At 40.2% G+C, this 17,748-nt stretch overlaps 1 protein-coding gene across 1 annotated transcript in view; it reads left to right on the plus strand.

Moving 5' to 3' along the window:
• Positions 1-17,748, plus strand: part of C1D (C1D nuclear receptor corepressor) — a 495,080-nt gene that overhangs the window by 97,051 nt on the left and 380,281 nt on the right. The gene's annotated exons all lie outside the window — the stretch shown is intronic.

A 17,748-nucleotide genomic window follows, 5' to 3' on the forward strand; every position in this document is an offset into this window, starting at 1 on the left:
GCTCAGTTTTTTTTTCAAGTTCTCTTTTAATTTTTAACTTAAATTTCTGTTCACGTTTTTCTTTTTAAATGTATTTTTTTTGTCCATAGTAATTTTTTAAACTTGTCTTTTTTTTTCTAATGCCCAGGCTGTAATGAGCAGGCTCAAGGGGTCTAGAATAGCTGTGGTGAGGCCCACACCCAGCAGGAATGTCAGATACTTTTTCCTTCTAGCCATCTCTGTGCTTACCTCTGTGGCTCTGCTTGGCAAATCATTTGCAGTGTTTTACTCTAAAAATAAATATGAACACTGTTATACCAGAGACCCAGGGGTGGCAACTCCTTTGCCTGGCTCTAAGTTTGCTATTTATGTAGGCTACATAGTTTAAATTCTGGAATGAGTGCCTTGTATAAAGAGTTACATGTTCTAAAATCAACGGTCTCTGACATATTCATCTACATAAGGGATGGAGATTTGGGCAGAAAGTACCTCTTCATCCTCCATTTTCTCTGTTCAGTCAACCATGTAACCAGATGCTCAGACAAGACCCCATGAAACATCCATTAGTGAGTTTGCCATTTCTTCCTCCATATGTCCCACATTTGACCCCTTCTCTTCAACTTCATTGCCCACCTGGGCTATTGCCATATCATCCCAACTTGGCCCTCTTTTTTCCATATAGCAACCAAAGTGACTTTTTAAAAGTATCATATCACACCCTACATAAAACCCATCAGTATCTTTCCATTGTACCTCAAATAAATCAAAACTCTTTACCAGAACCCCTACTTCATCACCTGCTCCCGCCTCGCTCTTCCTCCTCACCTGTTCCTAGAGCCTCCTCCCTGCACTGACCCTCCTCTGACTATGCTAGGCTCCTTCCCACCTCAGAGCCTTTCCACAGGCAATGAGCGCTTCCTAGGGTGCTTGATTGTTCCTCCACTCTTTAGAAAGCTGGTTCTTTATTATCCTCCAAATAGGACTAACCATCCTGGTTTGCCCAAGCACTGAAGGTATTTCAGGGTCGCGGGACTTTTAGCTTTAAAACCAGGAAAGTCCTCAGCAAATTGGGGCTCAAGTTCCTTTTTTCAGTCAAGCTTTCCTTGCCTTTGATGTCATAGCTGGTTCCCCTCTGAGTTGTCCCTGATTCTCCATTTCCACGTCGGTTTCCTTCACAGGAAGGACTTCACTGCACTTTGCAATTATTTTACTTTATCTGTGTCTTTGCTTGTTTTTTGTTTGTCTCTTCGTCTCCTTTCCTAATATCTGTACATCGTGGGTGCTATCATGCCTATTTTATTCCCTGTTAAATCCCCAGTGCCTAGCACTAAACCTAGCAACACATGTGTTGAACAAAGAAAGGAAAAAAAAGGTAGTAACCTTAACTTCAACAATGGGGCTAACTTTTTTTAACGATTTTATTATTCATTTTTTTAGAGAGGAGACAGAGAGGGAGAGAGAGAAGGGGAGAAGGAGCAGGAAACATCAACTCCCATATGTGCCTTCACTGGGCAAGCCCAGGATTTCAAACCAGTGACCTCAGCATTCCAGGTTGAGGCTTTATCCACTGTGCCACCACAGGTCAGGTCAGAGTAACTTTTGTAAGGAATCATTTAATGCTTAATCTTCCCCCAAATCATTATGTAATGAGGCAAACTCGTTCTTTACAAACCTACTTTCATGTTTTTGTGTGTTTTTTGTTGTTGTTATTTTGTTTTGTTTTTGTTTTGTGGCAGAGACAGAGAGTGTCCAACAGAGAGAGGGACAGACAGACAGGAAGGGAGAGAGATGGGAAACATCAATTCTTCATTGTGGTTTCTTAGTTGTCCATTGATTGATTTCTCATATGTGCCTTGACCGTGGGCCTTCAGCAGACCGAGTAACCCCTTGCTCGAGCCAGCGACCTTAGGCTCAAGCTGGTGAGCCTTGCTCAAACCTGATGAGCTGGCGACCTCGGGGTCTCGAACCTGAGTCCTCCGCGTCCCAGTCCGACATTCTATCCACTGCGCCACCGCCTGGTCAGGCTACTTTCATGTATTTTTAATTGGATTTGTGTCTGTTTTTCATAGAATTACTAAAAAATCCTTAGCCATTCCAGCAGGAGTCTCTCCTTACATTAGCTCTATGATCTCAGTTTTCATGCTTAAAATAAAATCATTTTTCTCTTTTACCATTTTACTGGATTTTAAGCATATTGTATTGCTATAAATCTCAAAGAATGTCAAAAGAGGAATATTATCCTCACTCTCACATTGCTTCTATAACAGATCCAAATCTCCCCTGAGGCTAACCATGGAGATGGTCATATACAGAAAGGCACAGTAATACTCTTCTAATTTAATATCATCTCTGTTCAATTGCATTTTTCTTTTTTAATTGGCTACTCCTTTCATTTTGAATTAAATTCTCATCATTTTCTTCCTCACAAAGATGTCACTGTCAGGTTTGTATTTCTGGTTACAGTTTGCAATGCAGAATTAAGCCTTAAATCCTTTAAGTAAGATATTTATTATTTTTTTAAATAAATTTTTATTTTAATGGGGTGACATCAATAAATCAGGGTACATACATTCAAAGAAAACATTTCCAGGTTATCTTGTCATTTAGTTCCATTGCATACCCATCTCCCGAAGAGAGATCGTCCTCCGCCACCCTCCATCCAGTTCTCTCTGTACCCCTCCCCCTCCCCCTCCCCCTCTCCCTCCTTCCCTCCCCCCACCCCCCATAGCCACCACACTCCTATCCATGCCTCCTAGTCCCGCCCCTATGTCCCACCAATGTATGGAATCCTGCAGTTTCTGTTTCTCTCTGATTCGCCTATTTCACCCCGCACAATGCTACCAAGACTCCACCATTCCTCTATAAGTGATCCGATGTCACCATTTCTCCTAGCTGAATAATATACCATGGTGCATATGTGCCCCATCTTCTTCATCCAGACCTCTATTTTTTTTTACAGTGATTAAAAGCCTTTAAGCAAACTCTTGGCCAATACAGCAAGAATCCCTAAAAGAGTAGTGTCCTTAACATGTTCCCAAGTCCAAGTTGGCCCCAACACCATGCCAAATCCCTGAAAAATGCAACCCAACCACAGTTCAGTCTGTTAGGAGCTGTCACAGGGAGCAGGAGTCCAGGAAAGTTCCCCACAGGAAAACTCCGCATGGCACTGGAATTGTTGTCACCATTCTATATTTTGCAGCTCATGTCCAAGTCCCAATGACTGCTGCTTCTAGCTGGTAATGATTCAGGTAGACTGGAAAAAGCCATTTGCAGCATGCGTGGATATGAAGCTTCTGTTCTCCTCTGCCTGGAGAGTTGAGACCAGGTTGCTCTTCCCTGGAGCTCTGTGACTGTGGCCTGGTAAAGAGAACCTTGGGATACACTAAGCTGGGTGGCAAAGGTAAATTCATAATACAAGTTAGCAAAAGGAGGAAAGAGAGCTCTAAATTAGGAGTAGGTCCCAGCCTGAAATATGAGTGGGACATTGAGGTAGGAGGGATAAAGGAAACACTATATATTAAGCAAAGCAGCAGAAAATAGGACTATCAACACCCACAACAGAGATCTTTGAGGGAAGAATAAAAAACCTGACTATTCAGGCAAAACATAGTTAAGTGGCCCTTGTGCAAATGAGATCAGTTTACCTGCTTCTTGGAAGAAATACCCTAGGCTCGTCCACAGTGTCGTAGATGGGGTCGACGGCCCTGGGCACCTTCAGCCTTCAGTGGCAAACCCCAGCTTTCTGGGCAAGGTTAGGTCATAGGTGGCTGGAGCAGGACTGGAAGAGACTGAACCCTCCCTTAGAGGAGCGAGGGGGAAGCCCACCTTCCAGTGTCCCTGTTTCCTCACAGCAGAGGCGTGTAAGCCTGGCAGGCTTTAGCTCAATGACCTTCCTTTCCACTATTGAAGCAGGACCCAGATGGCATCCTATGAGACCCCTTTGGGGTGTTGGAGCCTTTAAGAGTGTATCCTAAAAGCTGGTAGTTCCCCTGATCTCTATTGGGCTTTTTCTGCCTCTAGGTATCTTAAAAGCCATTCTCAGAAGATCTCGCTGAGGGGTTTGAGGATCCCCATCCGCCTATATAAATCTTTTCCATATATCTGGAGCTGTTTGGAAAAAAGACAGAACAGTGTTATTAGCTAGATCTAATAAAAAAGGTAGTAGTTTGCAGACGAAAAAGATTTGGTGTCTCCTGTTCATCAGCATTCAAAAGAAATGTAATTTTTTTTTTTTTTTTTTTTTAAGTAAAAAGCATGATATGGTAGACCCATCAGAGTCATTGGCCTGGTGTGCAGGATTCCCGGGTTCAATTCCTGGCCAGAGCACACAGGAGAAGTGCCCATCTACCTCTCCACTCCTCCCTCTCTCCTTCCTCTTCGTTTCTCTCCTCCCGCCCGCAGCCAAGGCTCCACCGGAGCAAATCCACCCTGGGCACTAAGGATGGCCCCACGGCCTTCGCCCCAGTTGCTAGAATGGCTCGGGTTGTAACAGAGCAACATCCCAGATGGGCAGAGCATTCCCCCCAGTAGGCATGCCAGGTGGATCCCAGTCAGGCGCATGCAGGAGTCTGTCTGACTGCCTCCCCATCCCCATCCTCAGAAATATACAAAAAATAAATAAATAAAAGAAAAAATACTAAAAAAATAAAATAAAATAAAATAAAATAAAAATAAAAATAAAATAAATAAAATAAATAAAATAAATTTTTAAAAAAAGGGAGGGGGCATTCCCTTGTGCTAGCATGGAGTGAGCTTGAGTATGTCCTATGAAACATGGAGCTCTATGTTTACATATAAGTCTTTGAAGAAGGAGGAACTGCTGAAGTAGTTTATCAGCATTTGTCCCTAAGACAGCAGTCTTTGTAGTGGGAACACCATACGTAAATATTTGCTGTCTGTCTATAGATTAAGGGGGGAATATGGCAAATGCTGAAAAGCCATGATCTTTGTGACCCTCCCCTCCCCCAACCCCCTCCCTCTCCTCCCCCCACCCTGTAACCCCAACACTGTTGTTCATGTCTCTGAGTCTCATCTTTATGTCCCACCTATGTATGGAAACATATAGTTCTTAGTTTTTTCTGATTTACTTCTTTCACTCAGTATAATGTTATCAAGGCCCATCCATGTTGTTGTAAAAGATCCTATGTCATCATTTCTTATGGCTGAGTAGTATTCCATAGTATATATATACCAAAGCTTTTTAATCCACTCGTCCTCTGATGGACACTTGGGCTGTTTCCAAATCTTTGCTATTGTGAACAATGCTGCCATAAACATGGGGGTGCATTTCTTCTTTTCAAACAGTGCTATGGTGTTCTTGGGGTATATTCCTAACAGTGGTATAGCTGGGTCAAAAGGCAGTTCGATTTTTAATTTTTTGAGGAATCTCCATACTGTTTTCCACAGTGGCTGCACCAGTCTGCATTCCCACCAGCGGTGCAGGAGGGTTCCCTTTTCTCCACATCTTCGCCAGCACTTATTCTGTGTTGTTTTATTGATGAGCGCCATTCTGACTGGTGTGAGGTGATATCTCATTGTGGTTTTAATTTGCATTTCTCTAATCATTAGTGATGTTGAACATTTTTTCATATGCCTATTGGCCATCTGTGTGTCCTCTTTGGAGAAGTGTCTATTCATTTATTTTGCCCATTTTTGGATTGGATTGTTTGTCTTCCTGGTATTAAGCTTTACAAGTTCTTTATAAATTTTGGTTATTAACCCCTTGTCAGACGCTATGTCAAATATATTCTCCCATTGTGTAGTTTGTCTTTTTATTCTGTTCTTATTGTCTTTAGCTGTGCAGAAGCTTTTTAGTTTGATAAAGTCCCATTTGTTTATCCTGTCTTTTATTTCACTTGCCTGTGGAGACAAATCAGCAAATATATTGCTGCGAGAGATGTCAGAGAGCTTACATCCTATGTTTTCTTCTAAGATGCTTATGGTTTCACGGCTTACATTCAAGTCTTTTATCCATTTTGAGTTTATTTTTGTGAGTGGTGTAAGTTGGTGGTCTAGTTTCATTTTTTTGCAGGTAGCTGTCCAGTTTTCCCAACACCATTTGTTGAAGAGGCTGTCTTTACTCCATTGTATTGTCTTACCTCCTTTGTCAAATATCAGTTGTCCATAGAGCTGTGGGTTTATTTCTGAGTTCTCTGTTCTGTTCCATTGATCTATGTGCCTGTTCTTATGCCAGTACCATGCTGTTTTGAGTACAATGGCCTTATAATATAACTTGATATCTGGAAGTGTGATACCTCCCGCTTTTTTCTTCCTTTTCAGGATTGCTGAGGCTATTCGTGTTCTTTTTTGGTTCCATATAAATTTTTGGAATATGTGTTCTATGTCTTTGAAGTAAGTCATTGGTATTTTCATTGGTATTGCATTGAATTTATAAATTGCTTTGGGTAATATAGACATTTTAATGATGTTTATTCTTCCTAACCATGAGCACGGTATATGCCTCCACTTATTCGTATCTTCCCTGATTTCTTTTATCAATGTTTTATAATTTTCCGAGTACAAGTCTTTAATCTCCTTGGTTAGATTTATTCCTAGGTACTTTATTTTTTTGGTTGCAATGGTAAAGGGGATTGATTCCCTGATTTCTCTTTCTGGCAGTTCATTATTAGTGTATAAAAATGCCTCTGATTTCTGAGTGTTGATTTTATATCCTGCCACCTTGCCAAATTCTTTGATCAGGTCTAGTAGTTTTTTGACTGAGACTTTAGGGTTTTCTATATACAATATTATGTCATCTGCAAATAATGATAGTTTTACTTCTTCTTTTCCAATTTGGATGCCTTTTATTTCTTTTTCTTGTCTGATTGCTGTGGCGAGGACTTCCAGAACTATGTTGAATAAGAGTGGTGAAAGGGGGCACCCCTGCCTTGTTCCTGATCTTAAGGGGATTGCTTTTAATTTTTGCCCATTGAGTATGATGTTGGCTGTGGGTTTGTCATAGATGGCCTTTATCATGTTGAGGTATGTTTCCTGTATTCCCACTTTGCTGAGAGTTTTGATCATGAATGGGTGCTGGACTTTATCAAATGCCTTTTCTGCATCTATTGAAATTATCATGTGGTTTTTCTCCTTTCTTTTGTTTATGTGTTGAATCACATTGATTGATTTGCGAATATTGTACCAGCCTTGCCTCCCAAGAATAAATCCTACTTGATCATTGTGTATGATTTTTTCCATATATTGCTGGATCCGGTTTGCTAATATTTTGTTGAGGATTTTTGCATCTAAGTTCATCAGGGATATTGGCTTATAATTTTCTTTTTGTGTGTTGTCTTTGCCTGGTTTTGGAATCAGAATTATGCTCGCCTCATAAAAAGAGTTTGGAAGTCTTCCTTCCTCTTGAATTTTTTGAAATAGCTTGAGAAGGATAGGAGTTAGTTCTTTTTTGAATATTTGGTAGAATTCACTTGTGAAGCCATCAGGCCCAGGACTTTTCTTTTTTGGGAGTTTTTTGATAGCTGTTTCAATCTCATTTGTTGTAATTGGTCTGTTTAGGTTTTCTGATTCTTCCAGATTGATTTTTGGAAGATTATATGATTCAAGGAATTTGTCCATTTCATCTAGGTTGTCTAGTTTTTTGGCGTACAGTTCTTCATAGTATTTTCTTACAATATTTTGTATTTCTGTTGTGTCAGTTGTTATTTCTCCACTCTCGTTTCTAATTTTATTTATTTGAGTCCTCTCTCTTTTTTTCTTGGTGAGTCTTGTTAAAGGTTCATCGATCTTGTTTACCTTTTCAAAGAACCAGCTCCTGGTTACATTGATCCTCTGTATTGTTTCTTTAGCCTCTATGTCATTTATTTCTGCTCTGATCTTTATTATTTCCTTCCTTCTACTAGCTCTGGGCTTTACTTGCTGTTCTTTTTCTAGTTCTTTTAGATGCAGGGTTAAGTCGTTTATTTGAGCTTTTTCTAGCTTCTTGAGGTATGCCTGTATTGCTATAAACTTCCCTCTCAGGACTGCTTTTGCTGTGTCCCATAAATGCTCATTATCGTTTGTTTCTAGGAATTTTTAAATTTCTTCTTTGATCACAATGTTAACCCATTCATTGTTTAATAACGTGCTATTTAGTTTCCAAGTATTTGAATGTTTTTCAATTTTTCTATTGTGGTTGATTTCTAGTTTAATGCCATTGTGATCAGAGAAAGTGCTCGATATGATTTCAATCTTCTTAAATTTGTTGAGCCCGCTTTTGTGCCCTAACTTGTGGTCTATTCTAGAGAATGTACCATGAGCGCTTGAAAAGAATGTATATTCTGCTGCTTTAGGATGAAAGGTTCTGAAGATATCTATTAAATCGAGTTGATCTAATATGTCCTTTAAGTCTGCTGTTTCTTTGTTAATTTTCTTTCTTGAGGATCTATCTAATGATGTTAATGGGGTATTGAAATCTCCTACTATTATAGTATTGCTGTTGATCTCGCCCTTTAAGTCTATCAAAGTCTGCTTTATATATTTAGGTGCTCCTATATTAGGTGCGTAGATATTTATAATGGTTATATCTTCCTTTTGGATTGCTCCCTTTATCATTATGTAGTGACCTTCTTTATCTCTAACTATGGTCTTTGTTCTAAAGTCCATTTTGTCTGATATAAGTATTGCTACCCCAGCTTTTTTTTCATTTCCATTTGCGTGAAATATTTTTTTCCATCCTTTTATCTTCAGTCTGTGTGCATCTTTTGATTTAAGGTGTGTCTCTTGTAGACAGCATATGTATGGGTCCTGTTTTCTTATCCATGCAGCTACCCTATGTCTCTTGATCGGATCGTTTAATCCATTAACATTTAAGGTTATTACTGATATGTAATTGTTTATTGCCATTTTTTTTCTTTAAAACTGTTTTTCTCTTTTGCTATATTCTTTTTTTCCTTTGACCTGTTTACAACAGGTCCCTTAGCATTTCTTGCAGCCTTGGTTTGGTTGCAGTGAAATCCTTGAGTTTTTTTTTGTCTGTAAAGCTTTTTATTTCTCCTTCAATTTTAAATGATAGCCTTGCTGGATAAAGTAGTCTTGGTTGTAGGTTCTTGTTCTGCATTACTTTGAATATTTCTTGCCATTCCCTTCTGGCCTCAAGTGTTTCTGTTGAGAAGTCGGAAGTCATCCTTATGGGGGCTCCTTTGTAGGTGATAGTCTTTTTTTCTCTCGCAGTTTTTAGTATTTTCTCTTTATCATTTAGCTTTGGTAATTTAATTATGATGTGTCTTGGTGTTGGTTTCTTTGGGTTTCTCCTTAATGGAGTTCTCTGTGCTTCCTGAACATGTGAGACATTTTCCTGCCTTAATTGGGGGAAGTTTTCTGCTATAATATGTTTGAACAAAGTCTCTATCCCTTGTTCTTTCTCTTCTTCTTCAGGAACCCCTATGATGCGGATGTTATTTCTCTTCATGTTGTCACAGAGCTCTCTTAGAGTTTCCTCAGACTTTTTGAGTCTCTTTTCTTTTTTCTGCTCTGCTTCCGTGCCTTTATTTATTGTGTCCTCTAACTCACTGATTCGATTTTCTGCTTCATCCATCCTGCTTTTAATTCCTTCCATTGTATTCTTTATTTCAGATATTGTATTTGTCATTTCTGTCTGATTCTTTTTATTATTTCAATGTCCTTTTTTATATTTGTTATCTCTTTATTTAGGTTTTCGTAATGGCCATCTATGGTGGTTCTAATATCTTTGAGCATCCTAACAATCGTTATTTTAAACTCTGCATCTGGTAATTTGGTTATATCTGATTCACTTAGGTCCTTTTCTGGGGATTTCTCTTGGTTTATTTGTGTTGTATTTCTCTGCCTCCGCATTTTCTCTTCACGGGAGTGGCTGTGATCACGTGCTCGGGTGCACAAGGGTTGGTGGCCTTGGCCTTTGCCCCGCCCCCATGTGTGATGTTATGCTCGGTCCTGAGGGCACTGGTGAGCACCTTTGCTCAGCTGCGGGTCTCTGCCTGTTTCCGAGCTTTCGCCCTGCCTTTGCAGGATGATCCCACTCAAGGAACAGCTGCTAGCCTTGGCTCTACCACCAGGCAGGGATGCGTGCCCAAGCTCAGCTCCGTAGCGGAACTCCGCCTCTTCTGGGCTTTTGGCTCCACCCCCGCGGGAGGAGCCGGCTACCAAGTCAGACCGCAAGCCTGAGTTGCACGGGCGGGGCAGGGATGTGCTCCTCTGCCCTTGCTCCAGGACTGGTTTCTACCCTTTCCGGGTTTCCCGCCCTTCTCCCAGAGGCTGGATTACAGGCTGCCGGCAGCTGAGCTTGGCCGCTTTTGCACGCCCCCTTCTCCCTAGCCGGGCAAGATTGAGCTCACACCTGAGCCCAGTGGTGGCCAGCCGGCTTCCAACCCTGCCAGCAGAACCGCGCTTTTGTCTCCCGCTGCCGCCCGCCCTCCGGCTCGCCCTCAGCCGCGTGGGTGGGGGCGTTGCAGCTCGGACCCTAAGACTCACTACTGTAGACCCGAAAGCTCCCTCCTTCTATGCGATTCTGCTCTGAATGCTGCGGGGGAGCTTGTTTGGCTGCTCTCCTGCTTCCCTTTGCTGGTATTGCTGTTTCCGGGGGAAATATTCACTTCAGCTTTGGGGAGTGACTTGTCCCAGGGGTTAGGGTGGCTATCTCCCAAAATGTTTCTCCCTGTGCCTCCTAGATTATACTCTCTTCCTGTTACTGTGGTTCTCTCCCCTCTCCCTCCGTCTCCAGGAGCCCCGGGTGAGTGTTTGTGAGAGAGATGTTCTGCGTGGTCCCTTTAAGAAGGATCCTGGGTCTGAGAAATCAGACTCCCTCACAAACAGTATCCTGACTTGTTTCCGGCTAAATACTGTCCTTACGCCTCTTCTGGGGTCTGGGGCTGCAGGCTGGGGCTTTGTTCCTGGGGTTCAGGACCCTTTCCCCTCTGCTAAACTCACTTCCCGCCACGCGAGTCTCTCTCTGCTGCCATTCGCTCCGAGGAGCTGGGCAGCCCTCTCCGCGTTTCCGCTTTTCCTACCAGTCTCTGTGTGGCTTCTTCAGCGTTCCTTGGTTGAAGAGTCCTTTTAGTTTAGTCCAATTTGGTTTTTCCAGCTGATAGTTCATAAAATTAGTTTGTAATCCACTTTGGTTCTGGGAGGTAGATGCTGGTACGTCCGCCTACTCCAGCGCCATCTTGTCTCTCAAGATATTTATTTTTATACATAATGAAATCAGCTAATCACAAATATAGTAAATGCCAAATATAGAGTCTATCGTTGTCCCATGCTTTTTATATCTAAACTAACCACTCTTCAGATATTTGTAAAATTCTATTCTGAAATCACTTTCTGTTTTATAATCTTGTTTAACTGCCGTTTAGTAACTTCCCTTTGTAGCTATTTCCCACAATATCAATATTCAATTAGAGAGTAAAAAGAATAGTCTTAATTCACTTACATGAAATTTGAAATCCGGGAACTTTCTGAAATTTATTTCTTAGCTTCAAAATTACACTACATACCATGATTTCCATTTTTGAAAACTGACTTCAGTATAGCAAAGTGGGCCAGATTATATTTGAAGTTGAATTTCCTCAAGACACAATCTCACTAGGAAAGAGTAGAATGCATAATATGTTTATGTCACCTATGAATGCCCTTGCAGGATTATATTCAGCGTGATGAGTTGAAATGTCAACCAAATGACCACGTCTTTGATTAAATCTTACTGGTTAAGTAAGGCAAGTTTCATTTTTTTTTTAATGATATGAAACAAGTTAGTTGTTTTGTTTTTACATTTCAAACAATCTCTTAAACAGTTTGCAGATCTAAGTCATTGAATTACTGCTACCACATTGTGCAGCCAATATGAAGCAGAGCATAGAAAGAACTGTCTGGGTATTAAGCAATGGTGCTACATTTAGTTCATCGTCATACATCCATAGTGTTATCTGTATTTTATTTTAAGAACAGGGTATTCTTGGTGACTCTGTAATGAACACTTGTATGTTTATTATCCTTGAAAAATATTTTGTCTTTGAATTTAAGTTTTGTGACAAGTCCAGTAGTAACACCAGTCATGACAGGAGCATAGTCATTTTGATCAGGTTATGTTAAAACATTCAAGATTTTTCAAAACACAGAATTATAAGTAGATAAAGAAACAGTCCCAGGATTGAGAGCTGAAACACTCCACCATGCAGAGATGAAGAGGATGAAGAGGAGCCAGCCTGAGAGACTGAGAAATGAAGCAGAGGAAACTAAGAAGTAAGACATCATAAGGAGTCAGGCAGGATCATTGACCTCAGGTGCCATGGATAGGTCAAATAATAGGACTACTGGGACTATTGGTTTTAACAATGTGGAGGTTATTTATATGTCTAATAAATTGATAGGTACAATTTATTACATTTATAAATCTAATTGGAAATTTTGTTGCTCAGGAGTTGAGAAAATGCCTGAGAACTTTTAGGACACACTGCATGGAAGGCTTCAGTTACTGTGGCATTTCCTTAAGTGATCCTACATGACCTGGATGGATGCCACTGCTGCTTTGGTCTCACCATCAGGCCCTTTTCCTCCCCTGCCTCCCACTCATACTTTGCTTTCACCATGCTGGCATCTTACTGTTCCTCCAGCACACCCCCCTCGGGCCTGTGCACTTGTTGTTTTCTCTGTCTGGATGCTTTCCCTCCTGATATCAGCATGGCTCACTCTCTTCCTTTAGGTGTCTGCTCTAATGTCACCTTACTGGAGAGGACTTTCCTGACTACCTTTGCTAAAAGAGCATCACTAGCCTCGACACTTTATTCTCATTATCTTACTTTTCATATAATAATTATCACCACATTATAATTTATTTATTTAACCAGAATGTAAACTCAGCAAGATCAGAGCTAAAACAGTGCCTGGCCAGGACATTTTCATGATAACTGACTACAGCATAATTTATAATCTCCCAAAAAGGGTGAAAAGCCCATCTTTGATTAAGAGACAAGTTTTAGAATCTACAGGCAAATGTCTTACACACACACACACACACACACACACACACACATATAGGCACACACTTTTATTTAACAAAACATAAAGGCTACCTGAGAGCATTTTCTTCAAAACTCTAGTGTAGATTCTTTCTTATTTCTAGATATTCTACAGTGACAGCTATTTCTGAAGTTTCTGACTTGATTTGAATAAATTTAAAAATACATGCTGTATAAGCTTTTGTTTGTACACTAATTAGAAAATCCACATGATAATAACAATGCCTATATATTACTTTTAATTTTCTTCCAGTTTAAATACTAATTTTTCTAAGTTCACTCTTTTCAAATTTTTTTATTGAATTTATGAGGGTGACATTGGTTAATAACATTATATAGGTTTCAGGTGTACAATTCTATAAAACATCATCTATGTATTGTATTGTGTGTTCACCACCCAAATCAAGTCTCCTTCCATCACCATTTATGCCCCTTTACCTTCTTCTACCTCCCCCCTTCCCTCTGGTAATCACCGTACTGTTGTCTGTGTCTATGAGTTGTTTTCTTTTTTGCTTAATCCCTTCACTTTTGTCACTCAGCCCCTCAAACCTGTCCCTTCTAACAGCTGTCAGTCTATTCTCTGTATCTATGAATCTGTTTTTATTTGGTTAGTTTATTTTGTTCATTAGATTTCATATATAAGTGAAACCGTGTGGTACTTGTCTTTCTCTGACTGGCTTATTTCATTGAACATAATACTCTCCAGGTTCATCCATGTTGTTTCAAAAGGTAAGATGTCCTTTTTTATAGCCAAGTAGTATTCCACTGTGTAAATGTATCACAACTTTTTTAATTCACTCATCTACTGGTGGACACTTGGGCAGCTTCCAACTCTTGGCTGTTGTAAATAATGCTGCAATAAAAATAGGAGTACATATAGTCATTCATATTAATATTTCAAGCTTCTTTGGATATATTCCCAGAAATGGAATAGATGGGTCAAAAGGCATGTCCACTTTTAATTTTTTGAGGACTCTCCATACTACTTCCCAACAGTGGCTGTACCAATCTGCATTCTCACCAACAATCTAAGTTAACTTTTTAACAGACTCTATTTACCACATTTTGACACTTTACTTTTACCCAACCTACTGATTTTAGAAGTTTCAGCTTTAAAAATCCTTCAGGCTTTGAAGGGGAAAGTATACAAAGCACTCAACTAATTAGCATTTGTAGCTAACATCCAGGTGCTCAGATGGAGCAGAAAAGAGAAACAGACGCCTTTACATGCATGCACCATAGGCACAGGCATCGTGGACTTTGAAATGGCATCCCTGGCACCTTTGTTTCAGTGTAACATTGAACACATGAAACAAGTCAAGTAAGGGAATGGTTACATCTTTGCTGACTCATTTGACAAAGACAAGAAATTCATAAGCAAATGCAAGGAGTAAAGATGGAGAGAATGTGGGGGGAGTCAACTGTGAAGAATTTTCCCTTTTCTGATGCCCTGAAGAAGCATCCATATAGAGAGAGAACACATAGAACAGATGCAGAAATGCATCGTGGTAGCCACATGAATGTGTGTAAAATGGGCCGGTAACAAGTTATCTGTACATGTTGAATGTGTCTTATTCTTTTGTCCTCCTGGGAATAAAAACCTGACATTGTCACCTATCTGCACAGGTAGACTAGGATAGAATTAGAATTGCCAATAAATTGTAATAGAGGCTATTAGGGGCTTACTTTTGTTCTATTTTCTCAGCCTGGCTGAGAGTAGTCAATCAATAAGTAGCTGTTGAAACACTGAATGAGTAAAACAAGGGGGAAAACTGGGTCCATTTTAAGGGAACAGGGCAAAGACCTTTCTATACCTAATTGCAGATAACCGTAAAACAACAACAAAAAAAGAGAAACAGCAATATAAATTGCATCTTCAATATGACTAGGGGGTATGTAATTGAAACTCAACGTGAGAAAGGCAGAAACCGTGGCTGAACCAAAAACACAAGGCTAGTGTGTTCCAAAAGGAAAGTTATTTTATTTTTGTGTTTTGTAAGATTTTTGTCTATTCATTTTTTTAGGGAAGAGGAGAGAGGAGGAGCAGGTAGCATCAACATCCACATATGCCTTGACCAGGCAAACCCTGGGTTCCGAACTGGCGACCTCAGCGTTCCAGGTCGACACTTTTATCCACTGCACCACCACAGATCAGGCGAAAAAGAAAAATTTATTTTAAAAACACCTGGGTGCAGGTAAGCTGAGACCAGCAAAGGTTGTCAGCCTCGAGGGAAGGGTGGGGTAGGGGTTATATGGATTCATCAAAGGACCTTGGGTAAAGGCAACTGCAAGATTGCTTCTTCTGTTTGTGGTTCAGAGTGGAGCCATAGTTCCTCAAAATTGTCTCCACTCTGATCTAATCCTCCTTTATCAACATCCAGCTGCAAGGGAGGTCTGAACAGGATTCCTGAGTAGGCAAGTCCTTCTTCCTCCTTCACGCCTGCATTGTTCTTAAGAAAGGTGGTGGCTGAGTAGCCATTTTATCTTATCAATTCCCATTTCCAGTTCCTTGTGTGTGCCCTATTTTTGTTTCTTTTTTGTCTCTGATGTTCTTAAACTTCACAATGATATGCCTAGAAAAATCAATATTACATTCTCAGCTTAAAAGCTTCCATTTTTATATCATAAATTATTTTCCCTTTTAAAGAAAAGTTTAGCCTGACCAGGTGGTGGCGCAGTGGATAGAGTGTCGGACTGGGATGTGGAGGACCCAGGTTCGAGACCCCAAGGTCACCAGCTTGAGCGTGGGCTCATCTGGTTTGAGAAAAAAGTTAAACAACTTGGACCCAAGGTCGCTGGCTTGAGCAAGGGGTTACTCAGTTTGCTGATGGCCTGTGGTCAAGGCACATATGAGAAAGCAGTCAATGAACAACTAAGGTGTTGCAACAAAAAACTGATGATTGATGCTTCTCATCTCTCTCCATTCCTGTCTGTCTGTCCCTGTCTATCCCTGTCTATCCCTCTCTCTGACTCTCTCTCTGTCCCTGTAAAAAAATAAAATAAAAAATAAAAAAAGAAAAGTTTAAGTCAAATCCAAGGTTGGTATCTTTTCAGTCTTTATCCCCCTGCTTTATTTGTGATAAAACTTCACGTTGGTGTTCTATGTGTACATTGCACAGGATTACAAAGTCACCAGGTAAGTTAGTACTCCGTTATCTCCAGTCTTGTAATCACAGTGCTTTGCCAATATGACATAAGAGAGCCTATGTAGCACTTAATAGAATGAGAACTTACCAGTCAACCTTGTTGAAAATTAAAAGCAATATGAACCACCTTAATCACGTTCCTTGTCCTACCCAGAAAATGGTTTTTGCAAGTATTGTCTAAAAGTTTGGAATACGCCTGTGTACACTGGATCATTCACAGTTTATAATATTTTCTGGACTGTCCCACCAAGAGAATGGCATAACAGGCAAAGGGGAGAACTTCCAGAAGTCATCAGAGCCAGCCTCCTGGGTAGATCAAGTAGGTCACTGCAAAGGTAGCATATATTTGTTGCTTCTCAAGAGGTCTTTCTCCATCAAAGGGAAAATTCTTTTTTATAGTGAGGGATGAGTGAACTTTAATGTTTCTTGAGATGGAAATCACACTGAACTTTTTCTTTTCCCCTTGATATGCATTTTACCATCCCCCACACCCCAGAAACCTGTGTTTCATATTCTTTCTAGCTGAATTTTCTGTTCTATTTCAGCGAATGACCAGGACAAGAGGTTGAGTCAGCATGGAGCATGTTATAGATATGTGAGCACTAGAGTAAGCAGATCCAGAAATAACTGGTACCGGAAAAAGCCCATCTGGGGAGATGCCACTTGAAAATAGGATCGAGATTTTATTCTTAATTATTTTTGAAATTTTTTGGCTGGGACTTTATCCTAAATACTTTAATTATAAATTAAGAAACTATGACAGAATAATAATGTGGCAAGCAGGATAATGCCTTTCTCCTAAAGACATTGATATTCTAATTCCTGGAGCCTGTGAATATGTTAGATTGCATGGTAAGAGGAGATAAAGGTTGCTAATCAACTAACCTTAAAACAGAGAGACTATACTGGATTATTCAGGTGAGATAAATGCAATCACCAGAGTACTTAAATTGTTAAGAGAGAGACTGAAAAGTCAGAACCAGAGAGATGTCATCATTTAGCCAATGATGGCTTTGAACATGGAAGGAGATTTCAAGCCAAAGGACATGGGAAACCTCTAGAAGCTCATAAAAGTAATACAAATATTGATCGACTTATGACCTATGCAACTTACAATCATTCAACTTTATGACCACAATCGCTAGCCAGGACTCTCTGCGTCTGGCGGCGCAAGCATTGCCCAGCTGGGTGTACAACAGTGCGGACCAGCTTCCGGCAGCACTACCATCTCCGTGTGCACCATTTCAACTGTTATCCCAGACTCGGTACAGCAATTTGTGTTTTGTGTCTTGGATAGTTTTCATCAAACCCCTCCTAAGAGGTCTACCAAGAGGAAACTGTCTTTGCAAATAGTAAACCAGTTGTACTGGTAATGCAGTGCTTTACTTAAACCTGAGGAATGTAAAAATAAGAAACAAAATGGTGTAGAGGTGATACAAATGGCATAAAATGAACAAAGAAAATTATGATATATAACAATAATGAAAGAAAATTATGATAAAATATGACAAAGATTTTTGTAACATCATTTCACAGTACTGAACATATAGCCTACTCAACTTATGACCAAATCATGTTACGACCAGTCTGTCTGAACCAATCGTGGTCATAAGTTGAGCACTAGCTGTACAAAGCAC

This window comes from Saccopteryx leptura, chromosome 3, assembly GCF_036850995.1.
Source record: "Saccopteryx leptura isolate mSacLep1 chromosome 3, mSacLep1_pri_phased_curated, whole genome shotgun sequence".
Taxonomy (NCBI): domain Eukaryota; kingdom Metazoa; phylum Chordata; class Mammalia; order Chiroptera; family Emballonuridae; genus Saccopteryx; species Saccopteryx leptura.